Source organism: Gymnoscopelus braueri (assembly GCF_963280865.1).
Source record: "Gymnoscopelus braueri genome assembly, chromosome: 16".
Classification (NCBI taxonomy): domain Eukaryota; kingdom Metazoa; phylum Chordata; class Actinopteri; order Myctophiformes; family Myctophidae; genus Gymnoscopelus; species Gymnoscopelus braueri.
This window is the reverse complement of record NC_137616.1, coordinates 35884939-35898768: the sequence shown is the minus strand read 5'-3', so window position 1 is coordinate 35898768 and position 13830 is coordinate 35884939. Positions and strand designations below refer to the sequence as shown.

Sequence of the window (13830 nt, the reverse complement as noted above, 5' to 3'; positions counted from 1 at the left end):
TGTTTCTCAACATCCGGTCCGGGGCCCACCAGGTGTCCCTTATGGGTCCGTAACTCTGAGAGTGTACAAATAAAAAAAAATCTTTGGGACCCCAATCCATACTGTACAATTCTCAGTGGTGATGTAACTCAGAGTGCACACTCTTGAGTTACAAACCCATTTTGTCCCCGCACCCCGACGTTGAGAACCAGCTCCTTAAAGGGATAGTTCACCCCCAAAATGACTTTTTCTATCGATTAGTCACCCCATGGAGACTTGAATTCATGGATATTGTTTTGTTTTGTCGCATTCCTAAGCCAATAATTTGATGACTGGGAGCGGTTCCGCTGCCTACCACTCCGCTGGTCATCAAATTATTGACTTAAGAATGCGACAAAAACTAAAAAATATCCATGAATTCAAGTCTCCATGGGGTGACTAATCCATAGGAAAAAAAATATTTTTTGGAGTGAACTGTCCCTTTAAGTAAGACCTAAGCAGTGTGTTGAGAATTTTTCGAATACATCTTGATACACCTTTTCCATTACAAAAATCTGTTAACCACTTGAACCCCAGCATCCGTGATCTGGGAAAACTTTCACAGGAAAATAGCAGATGGGCAAGCTCATTAACACGTTTCAGCGAGCTTGTCGATCCGACTATTTTCAGCAAAGATATTTAACGTAGAGCGAAAACAGAGAAGTCACTATTATAGAGCCCTGAGGGACAGCCAAAATATAGCCGATCTACAAGCTCACAGTGCTGAAACTGTCCGCCTATAATGAAAATGCCTAAAAATAGCAAAATAGGTATACGGCGGAGTTGATGTGGTTCAGATATTTCAACATAAAGGTGACTGTTAGCCATTATTGTTTCTCTCTACAGTGTCACACTGCCTCTCTTACAGCAGTGGTTCTCAAACCTTTTTCATGTCAACGACCCCCAAATTAATATGTATTTGGCCGCGATCAGACCTCTATCTGAACATGATTTTGTGCCAGGGACCCCCCATGCAAAATTTGGGTTGTTAAAATGTTTCAAAAAAATATCCCAACTTTTTAAAAATCTCTTAAGATTGAAACTAGGTCAGCTATTTTCAAATAGCCGATGATTATGGGGTTAAAGTGGTTAAACTGTTTTTTTTATGCTATATCAACACATTTTTGATGGGGACCTCCTGGAATCCCCTCAAAGACCCCCGGGGGTCCCGAAGCCCACTTTGAGAGCCACTGTCTTACAGCACCTATATCCTTGTCACCAAAACATTCACTGAAGAGTCAGTGACAACAACAGTGCTGGAAATAACTCATCTCCTGTTGTTCTTCAACGACAATAAAGCAAATAAACCCAGAGGAAACACACACACACACACACACAGATCACCTCCATTAGGAGGACATCTGCGTTGGGGTTGAAAATCTTGACTAAAATGGAGAAACCGTGTTGGGGTGTGCTTTGTATTCACAGCAAAGACAGTTTGTCATTCGTTTGACAAAAGGAACAGAAAGAGGCATAGCAGCTTATGCTGACCTGTTTTCTGCCTCATGCTCTTGTAGGATGAGGACCAACATTATTTTTTCATGAACAACTGAGCTGGCCTGGAACAAAAGCATATGCATTTCTGCTAAATGCACACTGTACTGTACTGTAGCTAGATACTAAATGCATCATTTCTCACTGTAAACTGAATATTATAAAATGTGTTGATCTTTATGGAAATCTTGTTCCAGTCAACTTAATTTAGTCTAAAATGACAGGAGACGAGGGCTAATGAATTCTTATGTACACTCATAACATTGGCCCCAGTCATCTATATACAATATTTACAGGTTTACGTTATGTCTCAAATCTGCTACAGCCCTTTTTATTTGACCGAACAACGCAGAATTCAAATGCTGCCCATGAAAACATTTCGCTCTCTCCTTTTTTTCTATATTTTTTTTACTTTAGAGTAGCTAATTACTTTCCCCCTTTTCCCCCTCCCAATTTAGTAATTATGCCAGTTAAATTGAATGGACAGATACTTACTAACTCTACCACACGAGCACCCTCAAAGACAACATTATACTTTACAGACAATGATTTTGTGCAACTCTGCTGGCCCGGCTGATGATAAGAACTGCTTCCAGAGACCCATGTGTTTTTCAAAACTTATCATGTTTGTCTTCATTGGCTCACTGGTCTGTTGCCCAATCCTGCCACCCCATTACAAACAAGCACACCTGAAGATATTGTCTGAAAAGAAGTGTGTTCCTAGTACCGACGTCGTCAAGCCTAATCAGCTCTGTGCATAACTGTCGTTCCCAGAACGTTTCCAGAACGTTCCCGTTCAGTGTCCCTTTGCTTCATTTGATTGGCTTGCTTGGCAGCAGGTTTTTAATGGGAAACACAAATTACACCTTTATGTGTGTTTCCCCGTTCCAATCCGCTGCCAATCCAATCAAATGAGGCTATGGTAAAAATGAACCGGTACAGGAAATTGGTGTGCATCCTTCTGGAAACCTGGGACTACAGTTATGCACAGAGCCTATATGTGTGCACTGACTGTAGTACAATGAGTCGCTTGCCGTTCTTCAAGTTAGTTTGATGATCACTTCTTGTCGGCAAGCAACAACGTTGTGTGATGGAGCATATGCCGATAAATTAAGCTTCACATGGAGGGAGGAGGAGCCGACCTTTCCAAGAGCCAGTGCAAATTGGTGCCCTACGCTGTCAAACTCTGATCAAATGACTCATAAAGCAAACACCCCAGGGTGAGTTGTGAGATGTGGTCGTCATAGAAATGGTGATGTGGGCTGAGCGTCCCTTCACATCACGGCAGCAGCAGCAGCAGCCGTTGGTCACTGACACCGGATCAGAACTCGTCCTCAGAGCTGTCAGCCAATAGCATGGCTTGGTCCTGACGGGCGGTGCCGGGTTCTCTTGGTTGCTGGGGATGCAAAAAACGAAGCAAGACACCAAGACATGTAAGGTTATTTGCACAGTATAGCAAAATAAGAGGGGGGATAGGGGGCATATTTGTGCTATCAGTCGAACCACTAGAAATAAAATGTTATTTGCACAGTAAAATCCTCAGTTTACTCTGGTAGTGTACAAATTTAACCTAAAGACATTTCATTGCGCGCTTCAGCCAGTTAAAGGCAGAAAGGCTTGGTGCTCAACAGGGACAACTTGAATGAGACGAAGAATACCTGGGCACTTCAGAAGAAACTACCCAAATAAAATACTGGAGCACTAGACTGGGTCTGCACGACAGTGCACGTCAAAACAGGACCCTGTTTTGACTCTGAGGAGGACGCAAGTTGAAAAGTCAGTCACAGAAACAAACAAAAAAGCACGCACATCCATTCACTGAGTTCCAGGTGCCAGGCAGAGGTCAGAATCCAAAAAGAATAAAGTCTGCACACTGACGTTTCGAGCCTCCCCGGCTCTTCATCAGTCTGATGAAGAGGCGGTGAGGCTCGAAACGTCACGTCCAAATGGTGGAAACCAATATTTTTTTTACTTTGGAGCATGACCCACTGACCAGTGTGCAGACTTTATTCTTTTTGGAAACGTCAGTCACAATTGTAATATAATAAAACGCGCAGACCCAGTCGAGTGCGCCAGTATTTTATTTGGGAAGTCTCATCTGAAGTGCCCAGGTATTTTTCTTCTGACATTTTATCACACTTGTACACTCAGTACCCTACCATACAGATTGGTCCAAGTAAAATTGTTTTCATTAAAAGACCTGGAACGCATCTGTGTCACTTTAGATTTCTTTGGCTATTCAAAAATAGCAGATATACAAGCTATGAGATTGTAGATCTGCTATTTTTGAAAAATAGTGATTTTTTTTTTTCAAAAATCTGTTAGGATTTAGATTTTTTTAAAGAATCGCCTCAGGTCTTAATGGATTAAAATAAGTTCCGGGTTGCAGCTTTAACAATGCATGATTAGTCCTCTGTTGGAAAATACATTCGTGATCATGAATTCATATGAATTGCATTGGTGATCATTACAAATGACAAACACTGAAAATAAGTACGGTCAGCTGTTTTATGTCTTCACGGCAGCTTACATAATGCATGATGGGGGGGAAAAAAACATGTCTCAACCTTCAGTCCTTCAACAACGACGTGATAATCTTTCGTACAGTAAGTATAGTTATAGTATAGTTTTATATTGACCTGTGGCTGTCTGACCTTCCTCCTCTGGTGCTTGTAGCTGTTCCTGCTCTTGCGGTGGATCATCCGGATGCTGTAGAGGGCGCCGACGATCAGCAGGGCCCCCGTGATTCCAATACCCACAGGGGCCAACATACCTGACACATAGCCCGCCTGCACGAGGAGGATGAGGCGGGGATAGAGGTTGATGATGACAGAATAAATTACTTTTTCTGTAAATTACTAACTAAATATATTTAAAATAAATAAATGAAGGCATGACTTAACCGGCTTTACAATGAGTGATGGCCATGAATAGGAAAGACATGCACGGTGCTTTTCAGAGACAGCAGGGGGCAGTCTTACCTTTTCTCTGATCAGTTCAACCCAACTACGCACTGCAAGAGAGGGAGGGACAAATAAAACATCTTAATATGTGTGCATATATATGCAACCCTGACACAATGGCTCTCTATGTCAGAGGTTCTCATACTTTTTCGTGCCAAGAGCAAGGACCCCCAAATTGATATACATTTTGTCCGTGGACTGGACCCCCATCTGAAAATGTTTTGCGCCGGGGACCCCCAGAAGAGAAGATTTGTGTAAAAAAATGTTTTCTGAAAACGTTCAAATTCTTACTGAAAATAAAAAATCACACCCTGTGTGAAGTGGGCGGTGTATTCCTAGCTAATCACAATACTGAATGGAGTCAACCAATCATGTACAAAAGATAAATACATTTATTGAAACACTCTTTATGATGGACGGAACCATAACTCGAAAAAAACCAAGTTTTGGTTTTTTTCGAGTTATGGTTGCTTATATAGGGCTATGCACATGTGTCATGTGACACTGGCCAATCACAGTCCTGAATAGACTGTGATTGGCCAATCACAGCGCAGGATAATTCTACAAATTTCCTGGGCCCAGATCTCAGCGCAGGAAAATGTACATTTTTCCAAATCTCACTTATAGGGGCGGTTTCACCGCCCAAAAATAAAAAATGATGTTGCTATATTATAGCAACAACTAATGAGACACAGAGGTGGCATCCGGATTGAAAGGTATAACAACGTATAGGTAGCAACAGGTCTCAATGGGTTAACGACTTTTGCTGGGGACCCCCTGGAACCCCCCCCCCCCCCCTCCCCTCCCAAGGACCCCTGGGGGTCCCCATACCCCACTTTGAGAACCACTGCTCTATAAGTTGTCGTACTTAGTCCCTGGTTGCGCTGCACCCATACAGGGGGTGGGGGGATGATGCTGTATGGGGGTCTTGTTGTGGAGGCTGTCCGGGGCGTTTCTGTCAGATCCTCATCGCTGTCCTCTTCATCGGATTCCTCTGTGTTCTCGTCTTCCTCATCCTCGTCTGGCTCCTCTGTAGGGAACAAACAACAGAAGGTCACGCTGTTACCAGTGGTGAGGAGGACACTTTACTCTGTACATAAGTACAATTTTGAGGTACTTTTACTTTACTTGAGTGTTTCCATTTTTCGATACTCTACACTTCTACTCCACTTCGTCTCTGAGGCAAATACTGTACTTTTGACTCCACAAATTATTTTTCACAGCTTTAGTTACTAGTTCCTTTGCATATTTTGATTATTAACACAAAATACTTTAGTACTCCGAGTACTTTTTCCACCACTGGCTGTTTAACCCCTCAGTTCATTATTTGTTTGTTTAGCTTAGCATTGTGAGCTTGTAGATCTGCTAATTTCACTATTTTTGCATAACACCATTGTGTGACGACATAAATGTAAAAACATATTTTACAATGTGTTTCTCGATTATTCGATTAATCAAAAAAGAATAATCAGAATAATCGCTCAGAAAATAATTATGTGTCCCGTACCCTCAGACTCCATCTCCTCCAACCCTGACATGGAGTTGGACACAGGCCGACGGGGTGCCATGCTTATGGTCGTGGCAGAGAACTGGGTGGACGAGAGAGAGGAGCCGGTCACCTTCAGGTCCTTTGTCCAGTCAGCACCTGTTGACAAACCACAAGCCAATGGGGAGGACACGAGGTTTACTGTGCACGTTCCCGTTTTACATTTCATGATGTGTCAGTGGTTGAATGTCAATGTTCCAAGCTATGAGACGTTTGCAACCGAATGCATCGGACACTCACAAATATCATAATTGCTGTCCGGCAGAAACCAGCTAACTCAATTTTTTACGCTTTTGCATTTTTTTTCCATAAATCAGTGCTATTGAACACCCTTTACGTCTGTATGTTGATTAAAAAAATATTGAACCAATGAAAAGTATTAAAAAGCGCTTCTGACAAAACTCCTTTGGATGCTCAAACCTTCTGCTAATCCAGCTAAGTCCACCAAAGGAGCTAGGGTGGAGTTAGCTGGTTTTGCTGACTCCCGGCTCCACTCCCTTTTGACCTCCAACCTCATTGTGAGCTTGGAGGTCCATTCAGCTGTTCTTCTTATCAATGATGAACAAAACCTCCTAACTCGCACTTTTTGTTTTGTTTTTGTCATTTCCTGAAAAATGAACATTTTGGAGTTAGCTGGTTTCTGCCGGACAGCAGAGATGTAGTTTGCCTGAAGTTGTGAGCTTGTAGATCTGCACATTTTTCGGCGAAGCAATTTGGTGCAGACTCTACACAGGAGAGGGAAAAAAGGAGCGGACCAAGTATAGAGCCCTAACCCAGCCAACTAAGGGGCACATTGTGTATCATTGACATTTAATGTCATGTTTTTATGTTATGTGTGGACCCCAGGAAGATTTGCTGTTGTTGTTATGCACCAGCTACTGGGGATCCAGGTTTCAATTTCCAACCCAACACTACATCAGGTGATTTACAGTAGTTAGTTGAAGTTAGTTCCCCTCTCAGTGGTTGATGGCGAGTTGATGAGTAAAATCAATTGCTGTTGGGGGAGACTGAATACATTCAGAAATCCATGGCAAATAAGTGGAAAACTCTGTCTGCCACGGTCCATAGACTGAAGTCCTTGAGGTGTATTAGTGCTTTTCTATTCTATCAGGAGAGTAATTCTATTTGGCCTGGAGCCCCGGGTCCCTGAATAGACTGAAGGACACTATGGTGAATTCAATTACATTCCTGATAGTGTAACTAACAGCAGTACCGGGGGTCTCTCCCAAACAATGGGTCACGACCGATCTTTGGGTTGGGGTCCCATCTTTATTGAACCTCTAGCTTTTTGTTTCCTACAATTTCATTTACATTATTAAACATTAAACATAAAAATATATGTGTATATATATTCAGAAATGTAAAAAACACGTTTTTTAAATACTGAAAATAGCAGATCAACAAGTTCACAGCACGTCGCATCGTGATGCATCGTGAGCTTGTAGATCTGCCTGTTTTCACTATTAAATAGGGCTTAACCACTCAAACCCCAGCATCCGTATTGTGGGGAAAGCTTTCGCAGACAATAGCAGATCGACAAGCTTACAAAGCTAAGCTTGTTGATCGGCTATTTTCAGCAAAAGCTTTCCCCACAATAACAGAAAACAGAAAAGACACTAGCATAGAGCCCTGAGGGACTGCGCTCAACCATATGGGCTTTAAAAGTGGTCTAAAATAAGGGACTAATTCATAACGGATTCTTGTAAATTTGGGTCTCGGAGACACACCAAACTGAAAAGGGTTTTGGAACCACCCCTGGTATCAGACCACCACTAATTGTCTGGACACAGGCATTTCCAAAATCCTCTCATCACCTGTTTTCACCTCTCTCACCTTTCTCTGACAGTCTCGTTGTGTCCGTCTCTGCCGGAGGCGGGGCCACGGACGGACCTGAGGGGCCGATCGGAGGATCCGGCGACTCGGCGCCAGACGTCTGCCACGGTGACATCCAGTCTGGCAGCAGGAGGGGCGGGGGAGCGGGGGGCGAGGGACGAGCGGCATCGCCGTCCGTCTCCACGGTGACCGGTGGCCGGTCGAGGTCCGCGTCCGCCAGGAGGAGCATCCCTCCGGTCGCCATGGCAGCCAGAGGCTGCGAGCCGACGGGTGGTACCAGGGTGACCCCCGCCGCCAGTCCCCCCCCGCCCTCCGGCGTGACGACGTCCTCGAAAGGCTCAAAGATGAGAGGCAGGGCCTCCGAGGACATGGTACCCTCGGTGGCTTCGTCCTGAGACAGCGGGGCCACCGTGTCCTCTGCGGTCACATCAACACAACAAGCACAGGGACAGAGTGAGGCGCAGTGGTGTAAAGTACTCAAGTACTGTACTCAAGTACTGTACTTAAGTACGATTTCGAGGTACTTTAACTTTAGAGTATTTCCAATTTTCTACACTTTTACTTCTACTCCACTACATCTCAGAGGCAAATATTATTAAATAGGCAGAACAATTATTTGAAAACTTTAGTTACTAGTTACTTTGTAGATTTTGATTATTACTACAAAACATGCATTAACCAATTCAGCCCTATATACAGCCCTATATGAGAGCTTGTAGATCTGCTATTTTCAAAAGATTTGTATACATTTGAAAACTTGTGAAATGGGACATTTTTGAATTGCCAAAGTATAAAATGTGGTTAAACTGGTTAAAATTATTGTGACGCTAAATATTAACACATTTTACTGGGGACCCCCTGGTACCCCCCAAGGACCCCTAGAGGAGCTCGGACCCCACTTTGAGATCCACTGGTAAAGACAGATGCTAGGTTTGATGTTTACCTCACCTGGTATCCATAGTTACCTAGTAGCGTCTAATTGTTTTCTTTGCACTCAGTACGTGACCATTGACCCTGTTTCATGCTATTTGATCTTGCACTTTGTCACTCTCTAGATAAGAGCATCTGCAAAATACCTAAATTGTAAATTTAAGCAAAAGATATTTTCTTTTGTCCAAAACATTTCCTTGAACTAGCCTAAATAAAGGCGTATGAAGACTACTGCAATCCTTTTACATAATACTACTTTGGGAATCTTTTTTTTTTCCTTGCCAGTTTTCTTTCTGCTGGGTGGAAAGTTTCATCAAACAGACAGTCCCCATAGGGATGCCAGGAACACACATTGGCTCAGACAGAGTCCTTTAATCCATCTCCCTTCCCTGTATTACTGAATAATAGCCTGCCTCGCTCTTTACAAAAGATTGGATGGAAGAAAGGAGCTTGGAGAGAGAGAGAGAGAGAGAGAGATGAGAAAAGACGACGACAGAGAGAATGGGGAGAGTGCTATAGGAGGAGAAAGGTCGAATTCTCTGCAGACTTGTATAATGCACCCTTACGCCCTGTCTTTCTTTGGCAGTAATGCTAATTTATTTTCAGTGTCGGGTTCAGGAATAGAAAGTAATTAGACTGCCACAAGTCCCGGCTGGGGGTTGGAAGTGGCATGCGGAGAAGCAGGGGCGCCTCTTCGCTGATCATCAAAGGCGATCTGTGCTACTGGATGTGTCATTTTCATTCCCTGATGCCTTGTCTTGAAAGCAACCGAAATGCAGCAATGTCAAATGAGATGGAAAATCCAACTCACCATCAAACCAAGTCGGTGAAGGAGATTCTTACAGGGCCACAGTGACTTAACCACATGAGCCCTGAAAAAAAGAGCTGATCTACAACCTCACACGTGTCGTAACGCAATGCGTCGTGAGATTGTATTGTAGATAGGCTATTTTCGGAGAATAGATTTGGTGTTGAGGGGAAAAAGAGCAGACCTATTATGAGCCCTGGGGGACCCCAGTCAAGTATATAGGGTTTAAGTGGCTACATAATATGATATAATATTCTACTGTCACAGTGGTCAAATATAAATCTTTAGGGGCCAGAGAATGATATTCCTGTGCTTCTGTATTTGGTTTGCATTATTGTTCAGTTCACAAATATGGAAATAATGAACAAGGAGACAGTGAATGAACACGTTTAATTTCCACAAGAGAATTATGTGTGGAATCTGCTTCTGTATTATTTTTGTTTATGCACTGCCTTTTAGTTTGCAAATGTGGAAGTAATGAACAACGTGATGATAAGCAAAGTTTCACAAAGCATCAAGTCTGTGTTTAGATGTGCACATATCAACCTGTTTGATCATGCACCTGTGCATCATTTGGCCATACATACCTCCGCTCTGTCTCACTGCCTCGGTCCAAAGGGTTTCTGGGCCATCCTGTCTGGGCATCAGGTTTGGTCCAATATCAGGCAAGAGAGGCCCTGGTAGTGTAGAGATAGTCAACCCCTCCTGACTCCAGGCTGACAGTGGCATGGGAGTGAGAGGTGAGAGAGACGGGGACGATGAGAGGGGACTGAGGAGAGAGTCACTGTTGGAAGTCAGGCTCTCCATCCAAGCTGGAGGATCCATGGATGATGGTCTGCTTGCCTCCGGTTCTTCCTCCTGGAGAGAGGTGCCAAACCTGGTCAGACTTCCTTTTCTGTACCCCTCATCACTTGGGCCGTCTTCCAGGGAAGGGCGTTTGCTCTCCTGGGGCATGGCCCCCAGGCTGAGTGCCTGTGGCTGTGGTGGCAACGTGGCAGACTCAGAAAATCTCGACAGAGCTGGTTTCGGTGTATTCGTCACCACAGTCATCTCCTGTTTCTCCCTGGTAGAAGTTAACATGGCCTCAACGTCAACAGGTGCAGCTTTTAGCTCCTCTACGGCATCCGGCTTCGTCGTTGAGTCTGTTGAGAGCTCTGATGCTGTATCTGCCCGTTTTTTTGTTTCTGCCATCTCGAACGAACTCTCAGAGGCAGCCCCGACGGTCTCGGTTTGGTTCCACTGGCTCCGTGCCTCCCCACCGGCCTCGTGTGGCACAGATCCTTCATCAAGGCTGTGCCTGTTTCCAGCCTGAATCACGGCAACCGCCCCCTTAGGTTCTGTGCTTTGTCCATCTGGGCCAACCTCCCCTCCCTTTCCGCCTACATTCACTGGGAGTCCAGCCACACGTTCCTGCACGTCACGGGCAGACCGGTCTAAATCCAACATCCTGAAGTTCACACCTGTGGCTCGTGTGGGGCTGACTGAGCCGGCACACTGTCCACCACATCTGCTGTCCTCCGTGGAGGAAAGGTGCGGGCGGCGGAGAGGGACCGGGGTGCCGTAGATACAGAGACAGGTCCCAGCCAGGAGAAGGCGGCGGAAAGTCCCAGACATCTCGACCTCCTCTCCTCCACTTCTGGGGAAAGTGGTGTAAAGTGGTTGCCCGAGTTCTTACCGCCGAGCCGATGATGTTGAGCTCTAGTGTATGGCGAGAATATGCCAAGTCCCGGACGATGTCTGTAGGTGCATGCATACACTCTCAGCCAACCAGCAGATACATAAGTACAGATAGAGAGAAGAGGACATGGGCCAGGGAAGGAATTGGGAAAGAGGTGGCCGCAGGTCACATTGCTGGTGTTTGCAGTGTCTGCAGGTGAAAGAGAATAAGTGAAAACATATTAGTTTAAAAACCGCATAGCTTATTTATTTCTGAGCGTTAACCTATTCTATGATAATAACCACAGATAATGAGATTAAGTCTGCATTCCGATAAGCCTTTGCTTTGATCCCGTGGTGGTGGCTGAGCAGATTTGAATAGCAGATCATCTCATTTGGCTAATTTCTCTGTAGCCATACTGTTACATGTGTCATCATCACATGGTGTCTGCATTGCACAGTGTTCTTGTAAACAGTGAACACACAGAGGAAAAAACACGCACATACGGGGGGCGGGGGAGGAGGAGGAGGAGGAGGAGGAGGAGGTATAGGGACGGAGACAATCTGACACAGCAATCCTTTGCACCCATCTGCACTTGAGAAAACTATAAATAGAATCGGGTTCTCCTTCCGTCCATCGGCACAGTTCTTATTCAGTTGGATCGACGGATATGTTCAATGTTTGAATAATGCAAGCTTCTATTACAAGAGGCCACACAATGTCACAAAATGCATGCATTAAACATCATCATCATCATCATCATAATCTATTGCAAATAGGTACATGCTTTCATGGTGATGTAGGCTACCCAGGGTTTAACCTACCCTATACAATAACAAACATCGACCCTTCCTTGAAGATGTTCAAATTCTGGATAGATTGTATAATTGTTGACGGGGTGACACCCTTTCTCTCATGTTGAGTCAGACAGACAGACAGACAGACAGGCGTCTGAAATGAATCAACAACAACCATGCGACGGTGCATTTATAGCTCTCCACTGTGTATCAATAACACAGCGATCATTCCCTACGAATTAATGTAGGCTACTGCTGCACAATAGCAGCCAATCGGACTTATCAAACATATGGATTTATGCAGAGACCAGTAAACAAATCCCCACTGCGGTGCTGAAATCATGTGAAATGGTTGCACTGAGTGACTGCAATGTAACACACAGCAGCTCTATCCTATTCACAGCTCCAACCGAACACAAGCCTGTCTTAAAATGCATCTGTTATTTTCAAGGAAATTCTTGCAGTCTGAATGATGCATATTTGCATCCCGTACAATAACGTCAGAAAAGTCACATTAATATGCCATGAATAAAGCATGTCCTTACCATCCACAGATCACGTCGAGCTTGGAAGAGATCGAGCGCAAAGGGTCGTTTTTTATCTATTATCTATCGAATTTCCCCCAATTTCGCTTCACCTTATTTCCAAGACAGAGAGAGAGGAAAACAAGCTGAGGGACCAACGTCATGCTATGAAAGTTGCCCTGTCTGTACGCACGTATGAGCGTCTGGAGTTCTCTAGTGTTGTTGTCACCATATGATATGCAGCGTCAAGCATAGATTCATTGATTATTTATGATGATAAGTGCCATTTAGTTTCCCTTTTAGACGAGCATACGCGATTATATCAATACCACTGTAATTAGTCAGTGTGCTATTCTTAACATGTTTTTCTGTCGTTGCCAAAGAGGCATAATGAGACATTTACCCAGTGGTTGAAAAGGTACTCACATGTTTTACTCGAGTAAAAGTATCAATATTAAAATGTAGAAATAGATCTACAAGTAAAGTACGGAATTAAAAATTCACTTGAGTAAAAGTACAAAAGTATTGGTATCAAAATGTAGCTTAAAGTACCAAAAGGAGAAAGTAGGCTACTCATTATGCAGAATGTCCCGCAATTCACAAGTTTTCAAATGTATAAAAATCCTTTGAAAAGAGCAACATCTACAAGCTCACAACGCGTCGTTTTGCATGCGATTATATCAATAGCACTGTAATTAGTCACGTCAGTATTCTTAACATGTTTTTCTGTTGTTGCCAAAGAGGCATAATGAATGAGACATTTACCTGGTGCTGATTGGACAGCTCCTTAACTTCAAGTAGAGCAATTAGTCTAATACTCTCACTCTTTCACATTAAAATGCACTTTTTATGTCCGTCATGTCAGCAACTTAGCCTACAATTTAGCTAATTAATAAAATAAATAATACATTAAATAAATCAATACAAATTATAATAATAATTATGCATATAGATCTAGATAGATAGATAGATAGATAGATAGATAGATAGATAGATAGATCTCTCTTTCTTCTTTTGTACATATTTTTCACTCTTCATACCAGTAACCTGTAAACTGATTGTATGACATTCTGTATAGTAGTGTGTATAACTGTCTGTCTCTTATGTCATCATGATTTGTGTGCATGGGGTTCTCTCATCTTAAACAAGCTCAGTGCTTAATGAGATTTCCAGTTTAGTAGACCTTGTATTGTGAATTTGCACTTCCATGTACTGTTATGTAGGCTACTGTCATGACATGTACTGTTCTCATGTCTTACT

The 13830-nt window shown here is 43.5% G+C and overlaps 1 protein-coding gene across 1 annotated transcript in view; it reads left to right on the top strand.

The window, feature by feature from the left end:
* Positions 1-13830, top strand: part of LOC308103590 (E3 ubiquitin-protein ligase pellino homolog 2-like) — a 243242-nt gene that overhangs the window by 92229 nt on the left and 137183 nt on the right. The window lies entirely within an intron of this gene.